The following is a 14,158-nucleotide window of genomic DNA, read 5'->3' on the forward strand; positions in this document are numbered from 1 at the left end:
GCGATGTCATCTACAAAATAGCTTCCAATACTCTACTCAGCAAACTGGATGCAGTTTATCACAGTGCCATTCGTTTTGTTACTAAAGCACCTTATACGACCCACCACTGCGACCTGTATGCCCTAGTCGGCTGGCCCTCGCTACATGTTCGTCGTCAGACCCACTGGCTCCAGGTCATCTACAAGGCTATGCTAGGTAAAGTGCCGCCTTATCTCAGTTCACTGGTCACGATGGCTACACCCACCCGCAACACGCGCTCCAGCAGGTGTATCTCACTGATCATCCCTAAAGCCAAAACCTCATTTGGACGCCTTTCCTTCCAGTTCTCTGCTGCCTGCGACTGGAACGAATTGCAAAAATCTCTGAAGTTGGAGACTTTTATCTCCCTCAACAACTTTAAAAATCTGCTATCCGAGCAGCTAACTGATCGCTGCAGCTGTACATAGTCCATCTGTAAACTACCCACCCAATTTACCTACCTCACCCCCCATACTGCTTTTATTTATTTACTTTTCTGCTCTTTTGCACACCAGTATCTCTTCTTGCACATGATCATCTGATGATTTATCACTCCAGTGTTAATCTGCTAAATTGTAATTATTCGATTTATTGCCTACCTCATGCCTTTTGCACACATTGTATATAGATTCTCTTTTTTTCTACCATGTTATTGACTTGTTTATTGTTTACTCCATGTGTAACTCTGTGTTGTCTGTTCACACTGCTATGCTTTATCTTGGCCAGGTCGCAGTTGCAAATGAGAACTTGTTCTCAACTAGCCTACCTGGTTAAATAAAGGTGAAATAAATAAAAATAAGCCTTGGGTATCAAAACATCTAAAATCACTACTTAATAGGAAGAAGGCAGTTTATGCTGAGGGTAATAGACAGGTTAAGAGATGTACAACGTGAGATCAAAAGACAGATACTGGTGGACAAGGAGGCATACAAGCAAAGGGTGGAGAGGACCCTCTCCTTAGGAAATGCAACGGTGGCCTGGCAAGGGATTAAATTCCATGGCTAGTGCCTCCCACACAGGCAGGGAAAAACCAGTGCTGACCTTGGGAGACGTGAGGGCCAGAACATGGCTAATGAACTGAATGTTTTCTTCTCAAGATTTGAATCTGACGACTTTGTGTTGAAGGTAAAACAAATGGAAGAATCATTATAAATGTTTGAGAGGGTTATTGTTTAACAGGCTGATGTTGTGAAGTTGTTCAGGGGATGGAATGCACACAAAAAATCCCAGGCCCAGACAAAATAAGCAGACATGTGTTAAAGCACTGTGCTGAACAAATGGCGGGAATTTTTACAGACATTTTACAATCCTTGCTCAACCAGCAAGGCAATGTGCCAGTATTGTGGAAAAACCTAATACTTATACCCATTCCTAAAGCATCTAATCCCTCTGTGCTGAATGACTACCGCCCTGTCTCCTTGACATCCTTACTATTGGAATGCTTTGAGAAAATTGTGAAAAGTCATATTTTCAGTGTCACCCAGAAGCTCCTGGACCCGTTTCAATTTGCCTATCAGCCCAGCAGAGGAGTTGATGATGCTCTTCTTACTCTCCTCAACATGGTCTATAGACATCTAGAGGGTGCCAAATCCCATGTCAGGGTTCTGTTTGTTGACTTTTCTTCTGTCTTCAACACAATCCAGCCTTACATTCTGGCACAGAGACTCATAAGGGACTTCTCCTTAGCTGGGAGGCTGGTTTTGTGGCTTTTGGACTTCCTGAGCCAGAGGTCACAGCAGTGGTCAAAGTAGGTCCCCATGTGTCGGACAAACGCACCACCTAATCAGGCTCTCCTCAGATATGTGTTTTGTCCCCACTCATGTACATGTTGTACACTAATAGTTGTAGTAGTTCCCATCCTGACAGACACCTCGTTAAGTTTGCTGATGACACTGCCTTGATCAGCCTGTTGCATGATGATGAGGAACATCATGGCCCGGTCCTAGATGACTTTGTGGAGTGGTGTGACGAATCACACTTGGTCCTCAATACCAATAAGACCAAAGAGATGTGCATAGACTTCAGGAAGCGTACAACACCAACCTCTGCAACATATATCAGAGGTCAGAACATAGAGATTGTAGAGGAATACAAATACCTGGGTGTCCTCTTGGACAATAAGCTTCAGTGGAGTAAATGTACAGACCTGATCTACAAAAAGAGTCAACAGAGACTGTACTTTCTCAAAAAGCTGGGATCCTTTAATGGGGACTGTACTATACTGACTCTGTTTTTAAAAATCTTCCATTGAGAGTATTTTAACTATTTGAAATGTTTGTTGGTTTGGCAATTCCACTGTCAGCCAGAGAAATATGCTGATAAGGATTATCACCACAGTAAGCAAATAACTTGAGTCAAACAGACAGGCTTGGATGGGATCTTTAAGTTCAGGGCCCTCTGCAAGGCTCACACAATAATTTTAGACCCAAGCCACCCCATTCTACCTGGACTTTGAACTACTCCCCTCTGGGCGCAGGTATAGGGCACCCCTTGGCAGGAAAAACACAACTAGATAATAACTTGTGCCAGATGTCATATCCCCCTAAATAGCTTGGGCTAATGCCATTGAGGCCAGCAGGCTAGTCTCTTTTTATTGGTATGTAACTGTTATGAAAGTTGTATTGTCAATGTGTTTAGTATTTAAACGGCACTTTAAACATGTACATGACACTGCAACAAAATGTCTGCAAGGGGACAATAAAGTCAGTACAGATGACTGACAGGGGGTGCTGTTGGAAACTGTTTTGAAGCCACTGCGCCGCCATCCTGGCACTCCACTACCATTGTTAAAAATATTTTGGAAGCTATAGAAATGCAATTATTAATGTCTACATTCGTTTTTTCCACATGCATTATATTACGGACACATTAATGCATATTTGTTTTATTATTTTATGTTAGCTAAACATAAACATTAAAAACATTTAAATATGTAAAAATGTTTTCGTTAAAATACATGTTTTTTTTTAGTTCTAATGTTACCCCCACTACAACCAAAACATACTAAAATACAATTAAGTTTGTCCTTAAAACATTTCATTGAAATACTGTAGAATGACATTCATTTCTATGGAGGCCTGCTCGTTCTGGGGAGTGCCAATATGGCCGACCGGTGGCTTAAAAGCCTCTCATTGGCCGATACAGAGTATCAGCAATCCAGGGTTTTTGTATACCATCGCCTCCAGGTCTGGTTTTGGTTCTAAGCCTGGACTTCATTCTAGGTCAGTACTGGGTTCTAGTAGATTCCCAGGTCTGGATTATAGGTCTGGTTTTGGTTCTAGGCCTGGACTGGGATCTAGGTCTGGACTGGGTTTTAGTATATCCTGTGTAGGTCTGGACTGGGTTCTAGCAGTCCCATGCAGGTCTGGAGAAGGTTAGGCCAGAGATATTGTGAGTTTGGGCATTGCAATCTAGGTCAAAAATGCTTTTGGTGAACCTGACTCACCATAAATATTGTCTCCATCCAGATAGTGATGATAACAGTGCTTTGATTAATAAATATATAGAAAATAATAAATCATGTTGTTTGTTATCTTTCTCTCAGTTTCAAGTGAACACAGTTCATCCAGATAATTACACCCAACTGTTGTTGTTCAACAACATAATTAGTTGGTGTCGTTGCGTGTGTGTGTGTGTGTGTGTGTGTGTGTGTGTGTGTGTGTGTGTGTGTGTGTGTGTGTGTGTGTGTGTGTGTGTGTGTGTGTGTGTGTGTGTGTGTGTGTGTGTGTGTGTGTGTGTGTGTGTGTGTGTGTGTGTGAGAGGTAGATCCACACAGCAAAGAGACTGAGAAACCTACTTGCAGAACTGAAAGGAAAAATGGAGTGAGAGAGAAAGAGCCAGAGAGAGAGAATTGTTTTTAAATTGACCACATCATTTGTGAAACCCTTCAATATTTCAAACCCCAGTCAATCCACCCAATTGTCCTCCAACACACGCACGTGCATGCACACACACGCACACACACACATTCCAGGACTCCCCCACCGACAGAACGGAAGGGTTACCATGACGCTGCTCTGTCGGTCGTCGAGAACGCCTAGTTGATATTCTGCTCACCACTCCGTTTCCTCAGTCTCTCTCCCTCTCCATCTCTCTCTCTCTCTGTCTCTCACCCTTTCTCCATCTCTCTCTCTCTGTCTCCCTCTCTCTCCCACTCCCTGTCTTACCCTCTCTCATCATTCTCCCTCTCTCTCCCTGTCTCTCACCCATTCTCCATCATTCTCTCTCCCTCTCTCTCCGTCTCTCACCCTCTCTCCATCACCCTCTCTCTCTCCCTCTTTCTCTCTCTCCCTGTCCTTGTCTCTCACCCTCTCTCTATCACTCTCCCTCTCTCTGGACCACTTTTGTTAACAGAATTACATAAGTGGGAGATGGGAAAGAGAGGGGGATGAGAGAAGAAATAAAGAGGGCCAAGAAGCCGCAGAAACAACAACTCATGTATATATTATACTGCTAATCCTTCCTAAATCACGTATTATGCCTCTTCGTAAAGCAGAGATAAAATGATTAGGGGGCCGTGTCGGAGGGACCCGGCTACCCCCCCTGACATAGATTGCCAAGTAACACTTAGCATTGCAAATGACCTGCGACAACGCTATAGGGCTGAGAAGAGACAGAGGAGAAGGGGGTGGGGGGTTAGTTGGATGATGGTGAGGGAAAGGGAGGGAGGGATGGAGGCAGAGATTGAGGGATGGATGAGAGGGAGAGAGATGGAAAGAGGAAGGGAGAGGTGTATGCTGGTTGAAAAGGTCAGAGGAAAGTAAAAAGGATGAGGAAAAGAGGGATGGGATCTATGGGGGGATGTTTAAGTAATTTATGGAGGCATATTCATTCTGTGAGAGGTCTTTGATGGACTGTGCATCTGTAGCTCCAAGGACAGGGAGAGAGGTGCTAATGGGGTAAGTGTCCCGTTTGATTCGATTGCATTCCAAGTCAAACACATGTTCCATTCCGCTTCATTTGACTCCACCGTATATCCAGACCCCCTCACTCCCACACACACACACACACACACACACACACACACACACACACACACACACACACACACACACACACACACACACACACACACACACACACACACACACACACACACACACACACACACACACACACACACACACACACACACACACACACACACACACTAAAGCTGATCCCTTGCGTCTGGCTGGGTCAATTAACACGTGTAGGATCATGATATACTCAAGTGGAGTGTATCTTATTCACACAATCAATCACCCATCAGCCAGATAGCACAGCTATCAGGTTTCAGGTAAGAACCAAGTGCAGACTGTGTTGAAGTAACAATGTTTATTGCAACAACAGGGGCAAGCAAACGGCAGGTCAAGGCAGGCAGGGGTCGATAATCCAGAGTAGTGGGGCCAAGGTACAGGACGGTAGGCAGGGTCAGGTCAGGCAGAGGTCTCTAATCCAGAGTAAGGGCAAAGGCACAGGACGTCAGGCAGGCTCAGTCAGGACAGGCAAGGGTCAAAACCAGGATGACGAGAAAAAGAAAGACTGGAAACAGCAGGAGGTGAGGCTAAACGCTGATTGATTTGAACAAACAAGACGAGCTGGCACAGACAGACAGAAAGCACAGGTAAGTGGGGAAGATGGATGGTTGATACCTGGTCGAGCGGGGTGTCGGCGTTGGAATTCAGAGATGAGGCCTGGGTCCAGGTTGTCCCTAGCAGAGACCCAGCACCTCTCCTCCGGGCCATAACCCTCCCAGTCAACCAGGTACTGGAACCCCCTGCCCCGAGGTCGAACATTCAGGAGACGTCTCACCCTTTACGCCGGTTGGCCGTCTATGAGACGGGGAGAGGGGTGGGCCTGGAAACAGGAGACAAAGGGCTGTGAGACATATGTGTCTAGATCTAGACAAATAAAAAGTAGTAACTATATGGAGGGTACGGAGCAACAGAGGATGAAAAGCAGAGTTGCTATTGTTTTTGGAGCAGGGGGGATAGGTCTCGGCTTCCGGGGGTGTAGCCATGCGGTGTGCCAGCGCATCCTGCTTAACCTCCTTGGGTACCGGTCGGTGTTGAGGAAGCGAAGTGGCTCGGGCATTACTGAACCCCTCCCGGAGGTCCTGGTACTCCGCGGGAATGGCTGAGAGGTTTGGGCAATTTCCAAGCCCCCAGAAAGATGTTCCCGGGCAGGCAGAGCTGATTTCAGGCAATGGGCGTGGCAGAACCAGCCCACGATGGTACCAGTAGACAATCAAGGGATTGTGTCGCTGGAGCCAAGAGAATCCCAATACTACAGGAACCTGCGGAGACTCAATTAGCAGTAATTGGATCGTCTCGCTGTGGTTCCCCGACACTCGTAGGTTGATGGGGGTGGTATGGTGGGTGACCCGGCCTATAGAGCGCCTGCCCAGCGCTCTAACATCCATGGGAATGGAGAGGGGTTGAGTGGGGATGCCCAGCTCGAATGTCAGGGTAACGTCCATAAGACTCATATCTTCCCCCTAGTCGATGAGTATCTGGAGAGACTTGGACTGGTCGACCCACTGCAGATTGGCATGGAGAGGGTGGCGAGTAGTGGGAGAAGCAACATTATCCTTGAGACCGACCAGAGTACTGATGCCTACCAATGAGCTAGATCTCTTGAAGGGACAGGTAGACACATAATGACCCACAGTACCGCAATACAAACAACTCTAGGAGTTAAGTCTGCATTCTCGTTCGGCTGGAGACAGCCTAGCCCTGCCGAGCTTCATCAGCTCGGGAAGGGGCAAATGGGCAGTCTTCAGACGCTCTTGGAGGATCTTGGTTAAGCTCAGATTCTCTCAGGGACGAAGACGCCGGGGACTTCCAGAGTTCATCAGACGCAACGTGGGATCCTTGAGTGAGCAATTGAGACCGCAATCAGACCTCTTCTCCCTCCTACGTTCCCATAGCCGACCATCGATCCGGATGGTTAAATCGATGAGTGATTCGAGACACGTCGGTAGATCCCGGAGCTGAAACTCGTCCTTTACTTCTTCCTTTAACTTCTTATGGCTGCAATCCCGTTAACGGGATGATATCACAACAGCCAGTGAAAGTGCAGTGCGCCAAATTCAAACAACAGAAATCTCATAATTAAAATTTCTCAAACATACATGTATTTTATACCATTTTAAAGGTAATCTTGTTGTTAATCCCACCAAAGTGGGAATCCAGATTAGGGGCAAAGGCACAGGACGGCAGGCAGACTCAGAGTCAGGACAGGCAAGGGTCAAAACCAGGATGACAAGAAAAGAGAGACTTGGGAAAAGCAGGAGCTGAGACAAAACGCAGGTTGACTTGAACAAACAAGACGAACTGGCACAGACAGACAGAACACACAGGTATAAATACCCAGGGGATAAGTGGGGAAGAAGGACGACACTTGGAGGGAGGTGGAGACCAGCACAAGGACAGGTGAAACAGATCAGGGCATGACAACAGCATAACATAACCAGCTAACTAGACAAAGGCTGGAAGAGACTGCATATAAACCATGGGATTAAGGGTATGGGGCTAATCAACTAAAACCCAACCATCCTATATCAGCACATCCCAACGACTAAAGGTCAGTTCATACTCAATTTGTAAGTCGCTCTGGATAAGAGCGTCTGCTAAATGACTTAAATGTAAATGTAATACTAATATGTATGAACCGAGATGGTCTGTCAACCCCTTATGAAACAACACTGATTTACAGCAATCACAAAATAATAATAGGATTATTGATTGGATTTATGTAGCGCTTCTCCACCTAGCTGCTCAAAGCGCTTTCCATAGTAAGTGGGAAACTCACCTCATCCACCAAACAATATATAGCAGCCACTTGGGTGATGCACGACAACCATTTGTGCCAGAACGCTGAACAGACATCAGCAGTCAGTACGCATTTTGGGAGACACATTTAGTACGTAAACCAACTACCAGGGAACATAGACTCATCCAGCTAAACGCTTACACTCCAGCTCAGGATAAAGAAGACCCAGAGCCTCTCTCTAGCGGGTCTCCATCAGGCAATATGCCTCCTGTACATACATACACATGTCCTTGCTACTGCATTGACACAAGCTCCTGTGGCACAAAAGCCTACTGTCTCCACAATGTCTCCTGTTGTGCAAACTGACCATGCCATGCCTTTCTGAACCTTGCAACAAAGAAACTCACACTAAAGAAAGATTCAACCACATACAGTGCATTCGGAAAGTATACAGACCCCTTCACTTTTTCCAAAATTCATGTTACAGCCTAAGAAACTTATTTACATAAGTATTTAGACCCTTTGCTATGAGACTTGAAATTGAGCTCAGGTTCATCCTGTTTCCATTGGTCATCCTTGAGATTTTTCTACAACTTGTTTGGAGTCCACCTGTGGCTAATTCAATTGATTGGACATGATTTGGAAAGGCACACACCTGTCTATGTAAGGTCCCACAGTTGACAGTTCATGTCAGAACAAAAACCAAGCCGGAGAAGAAATTGTCCGTAGAGTTCTGAGACAGGATTGTGTCGAGGCAAAGATCTGGAGAAGGATGCCACAACATTTCAACAGCTTCGAAGATCTCCAAGAACAGAGTCTCCATCATTCTTAAATGGAAGAAGCTTGGAACCACCAAGACTCTTCCTAGAAGTGGCTGCCCGGCCAAACTGAGCAATCGGGGGAGAAGGGCCTTGGTCAGAATGGTGACAAAGAACCCGATGGTCACTCTGACAGAGCTGCAGAGTTCCTCTGTGGAGATGGGAGAACTTTCCAGAAGAACAACCATCTAGGCAGCACTCCACCAATGAGGACTTTATGGTAGAGTGGCCAGATGGAAGATACTCTTCAGTAAAAGGCACATGACAGCCCGCTTGGAGTTTACCAAAAAACATGTTTCTCTGGTCTGATGAAACCAGGATTAAACTCTTTGGCCTGAATGCCAAACGTCACGTCTCGAAGAAACCAGGCACCGCTCCACCCCTTGGCCAATACCATCCCTATGGTGAAGCATGGTAGTGGCAGCATCATGTTGTGAAGATGTTTTTCAGCGGCAGGGACTGGGAGACTTGTCAGGATCAAGGGAAAGATTTATAAGAGACACTTGATGAAAACCTACTCCAAAGCAATCAGGACCTCAGACTGGGGCAACGGTTCACCTTCCAACAGGACAACAGTACTAAGCACACAGCCAACGCAGGAGTGGCTTCGTGAAAAGTCTCTGAATGTCCTTGAGTGGCCCAATTTGAGCCGGACTTGGACCCGATCAAATATCTCAGGAGAGACCTGAAAATAGTTGTGCTGCGATGCTCCCAATCCAACCTGACAGAGCTTGAGTGGGAGATAGAATGGGCGAAACTACCAACATACAGGTGTTCGAAGCTTGTAGCGTCATACCCAAGAAGACTCAATGCTGTTTGTTGTTGCCAAAGTTGCTTCAACAAAGTACAGAGTAAAGAGTCTGAATAATTATGTAAATGTTATTTTTATTTGTAATACACTTGAAAACATTACTAAAAACCTATTTTAGCTTTGTCATTATGGGGTATTGTGTGTAGTTTGATGAGAAAAAAATGATCAATTTTAGAATAAGGCTGTAACGTAAAAGAATTTGGAAAAAGTGAAGGGGTCTGAATACTTTCCGAATGCACTGTACAACACCAGGTACATCGATAGGCCTTAGAGAACCTTGAAGACTTAGAAACGCAACTAAATATGTACAACGAAACATGAATCGACTTGTTGTTGTGAACCTTGAAACACACTAACTGATGTGAACTCAAGTAAAATAATATTCAACTTGACATGAATCGACACTGTGGCAATGCAACGGTTGGGCACCTTAGAAACTGAAATTAACAAAAATAAATTGCAATATTCTGATCATTTTTAGAAACTATGTCCTTGTGGATGTTGAAGGCCATAGTGACTGAGGTGAACTCAACTAAACATCAACTTAACACCACAAGATTATCAGTTCTACAGTTGCCATAGCACCCTATTGGCAGTCAAGGCTTACAGCTCCTGTATATTTTGTAAAAATTAAATAATTGTATGTTTTTTGTATGAATCATTTAACTTTTTTTTGTTTTCTGAATAGCCAAATGTATAGATTTAGTCTGGATCAAAAAACAATGTTTCCTGCCTGAGAATGAATGGCCAGAACATTCCTCCAAAGAGCATTCATCCAAATGTATGAGTGGACTGTATTCTGATGTGTCTGCTCAGCTCGTCCTGTTAACCCAGCCAGGTCACCCATGATACAAGTCAGTATTCGACATCCATCCATGTCTGAGGAAGTTGGGAGATGATGTGGAAACCAGCCACTAGGGGCAACAGTGGGCACTGTTACCTTAAAGTAGGTTTTGGTTTTGCTAGGGCAGGGGTGGGAAACTCCAGTCCTCGGGGGCCTGATTGGTGTCATACGTTTTCCCCATCCCTAGCTAACACAGCTGATTAATCAAATTAAATTCTAAACTGAAGTTCATGATTAGTTGATTATTGGAGTCAGGTGTGTTAGTTGGTGCTGGGGAAAAACTGTGACACCAATCAGGTCCCCGAGGACTGGAATTACCCACCCCTGTGCTAGGGGGTCGTGGATGGGGATGGCGGATGGTTCCAAGCTAGGTTGAAAGTTTGAATATAGTGCTAAAAACGTTTTAGATTTTTGTACGCAGTTTGGCAGACACATTCAGTGTGTAAACCAACTTAGACTCACCCAGCTAAATGCTTACGGTCCAGCTCAGGATAAAGACCCAGAGCCTCTCTCTGGCTTAACTTGGAGTACACATCTACTTCTGATTCTAAAGGTTGCAAGTTCAAATCTTGCGATACAAAATGTGATTTTAGTTAAGCTTATCCCAAACCGTAACCATTCAGAGTTATTGAATAAACTTAACCCTAAGATATAAAAAGAAATGTAGAGTTAATGCGTTAACTGACATTTGCAACAACTTCTAAATTTGACATTTGAGAAACATGGATGAAAGTCTAATTCTGACGTGAGTTTGTGAGAGCTAGTTGGTTGACCACCTGCACCTCCCTCTGCTCAAGCCTTGTGAAATCGACTGTTGCTCCACCTGTTGAAGGCCTGTTATGGCTGCAGCCCGTCGCCGGTACACCTATGACAACATCCAGCTCAAGTGCAGGGCGCGAAATTCAAAATCTATTTTTTTTTATATTTAACCCATTTAATCCCAAATTTTTCCCAGACATGAAAATATCCAAATCAAGTGTCATTAGTAACCCTTTGAAGTAATCAATCATTATTTTTCAAAATTTTTATGGAAAAGTAGGTGAAAAAGTGTGTTTTATGGTCGGTCACAATTGTGACCGGTGGGATAATGTTACCTATACTAAATTAACATATTTCTCCTATGCAGTTATCAAAGTTCTTATAAATCCCAGCCCAGTTATTAACACATTTAAAACTGTCATTAGCAGTCCCCAGTATTGCCTCTAGAATGCCCCTTCACATTCTACTGTGACTATTTTACACATCAAAAACCCTTTTACAACACCGATATGAATACTGAGAGCAAAGACAAAAAAACAACCATCAACGTATTTCAACATTGTTACTTTATTGTAACATACATTGTAACACTGTTACTTTAGTGCAACATGTATTGAAACACTAATATTGTAACTTTTGAACTTGTACTTTGTACATTGTCATTGTGACATTTTAGTGCAACATTCACTAACAACTGTATAGCAGTCGTGTGATTCATTCCCACTGAACATAAAGGTAACATTTAGGATAGAGGTAGCCTGTAGAATATGCATTCAAGTAGAGGCCTACACTGAACAAAATACAATTATTTATATAAAAAGCGCCACTGCACAATGAGTGCTTATATATATATATATATATCATAGAGGTAGGCTTCAGAACCAAGTGCAAGATTAGTTTGTGCATAACTATTATAAACTGTGATCAGTCAGACCTACTGTCATACAGTATGTCTTGAATCAATTGAACTTCTTTTCCAAAAACATTTCAGTCATTTTGATTGTCTTTTTTGTCGACTTTTCTTTTCTTCCTAGAGTCCGTTGTATTGCTTCTCCTCACCCTTTAACGACTTTTCTATTTTTCTTTTATTGTCTTTTTCAGCCCTTTTTCATTCACTCTCCTTTTCTACTGTCCATGGTATATCTTGAAGCACTCAATGTGCAGTGGTGCTTTGCATTTCTCACATGCATAGGTAGTACGTTTGTCACAATGACGACTTCTCTGGAACCGGTGCATCGTCTTGATTGGCCAGTGAGAAGTTTTGTCATATCTTGCCTGATCTTCAACAGTAGCAGTCAGTAAAGATCTCCTTCCGTGGCTCAGTGGTTTCGTGCCAAACTTTTGCATATTTGGGCTGTATACTATGTGTTTTGGAATCACATCAGTGGCAGGCCTCTTCGATTGTTTGAACACTCAATCTTTATTTTTGACCACCTGCAGCTTTTCCCTTGGCTCTTCTGGCTGACCCCTATGGCTTGTAGAGGCCCTTGGCTCTTCTGACTGGACCCTCTGGCGGGTAGAGGCCCTTGGCTCTTCATTATCAACAGGGGAGGGAGGGTGGCGGATGGGGAAGGGAGGGTGTTGGATGGGGGAGGGGGCTGGTGAGGGGTAGGTCATCATCACTGATAACGTTGTTCCTGTCATGATCTGTTAGCATAGGTCCAGCATATGCATTCAACAGCCTGCCTGGCAAATGGCCTGTCCATAGTCCATATCTGACCCATCGCTATCACAATCACTCAGGACAGCATCTTTCTCATTTTGAGGGATAACTGCAATGTTGCATGCCTTGTCTGGGCAGTCACCTAGATCCAACATATCCAGAACTTGACTCAAAGTGAAACTAAAAGAAAGAACAGAGTAGAAAGTTAGGTAAAACAATAACTATGTATGTGTATAACTATGTGTATACCTAGATGCACTGTGTTATCCCGCCGGTCACTATTGTTGCCGTCAACATGTTTACACATTCTATGACCACACTGAACAAAGTTGAGTAATTGCAAATGAATGTATCAATACTAGACACCTTAAAGATGATGTGTACCAAAAATCTTTGTCCTAACTTTATGTTAACATACTTTACTAACCTTTTGTTTGGGAGCTTTGATGCAGTCATCCTCTTCTCATGGTGCAACCAGGAAGTAAACAGCTCTGGTCATGTGACAATTCACACTAAACATGTGACACTGCACACATCTTTCATTGAGACCCTTTATTATTTCAATATTTGCTGGAAATACATTGATAGATCATTCAGTAACATTTTTAGAGCCTTATAACTGAAAACGTTTTTTACGGTCACTATTGTGACCGATGGGATTAAATAGGTTAACTTTCACACATTAACAAGTCCAATACAGCATTTGAAAGATAAACATCTTGTCAATCCAGCCAACATGTCCGATTTTTTTAATGTTTTACAGAGAAAACACCACATATATTTATGTTAGCTCACCACCAAATAAAAAAGGAGGACAGACATTTTTCACAGCACAAGTAGGATGCAAGTAGCATGCACAAGCCAACCTAACTAACCTAGAACCAACCTAAATAACCTAGAAAAAACTACCTCAGATGACAGTCCTATAACATGTTACACAATAAATCTATGTTTTGTTCAAAAAATGTGCATATTTTAGCTATAAATCAGTTTTACATTACTGCTACCATCATAGCTACAGTCAGAAATCGCACGGGAGTAGCCAGAGAAAATACAGACACCAACGTCAACTACTAATTACACATCATAAAACATTTCAGAACAATATATGGTGGATAGCTAATGAAAGACAAAGATCTTGTGAATAGAGCCAATATTTCCGATTTTTGAAGTGTTTTACAGCGAAAACACAATATATCGTTATATTAGCTTACTACAATAGCTAGCACACAGCAGCATTGATTCTAGTCAAACGGTAGCATAGCACAGTTCGACAGATATATGAAAAAGCATCCCAAATTGGGTCCTTATCTTTGTTGATCTTCCATCAGAATGTTCTCCAAGGGGTCCTTTGTTCAGAAACGTCTTTATATTTCCCTCTTGAATTAGCAAGCACACTGGCAGTGCGGCGCTAACCTCTCCATCTTGACAAAATTCTTGCGTCGCATCACGTCTAAAGTCCAGAATAAATTTCAATAATATAATTAAAC

At 43.5% G+C, this 14,158-nt stretch overlaps 1 long non-coding RNA gene across 1 annotated transcript; it reads right to left on the reverse strand.

Annotated features, from left to right (window-relative positions):
• Nucleotides 1-11,553: 11,553 nt before the first annotated feature.
• LOC139555086 (uncharacterized) lies at nucleotides 11,554-13,164 on the reverse strand. Its single transcript, XR_011670937.1, has 2 exons — nucleotides 13,096-13,164; nucleotides 11,554-12,848 (listed from the first exon to the last, which is right to left on the reverse strand). It is a non-coding gene; the product is annotated as an uncharacterized lncRNA (long non-coding RNA).
• Nucleotides 13,165-14,158: the final 994 nt, after the last annotated feature.

Source organism: Salvelinus alpinus, chromosome 26, assembly GCF_045679555.1.
Source record: "Salvelinus alpinus chromosome 26, SLU_Salpinus.1, whole genome shotgun sequence".
Taxonomy (NCBI): Eukaryota; Metazoa; Chordata; class Actinopteri; order Salmoniformes; family Salmonidae; genus Salvelinus; species Salvelinus alpinus.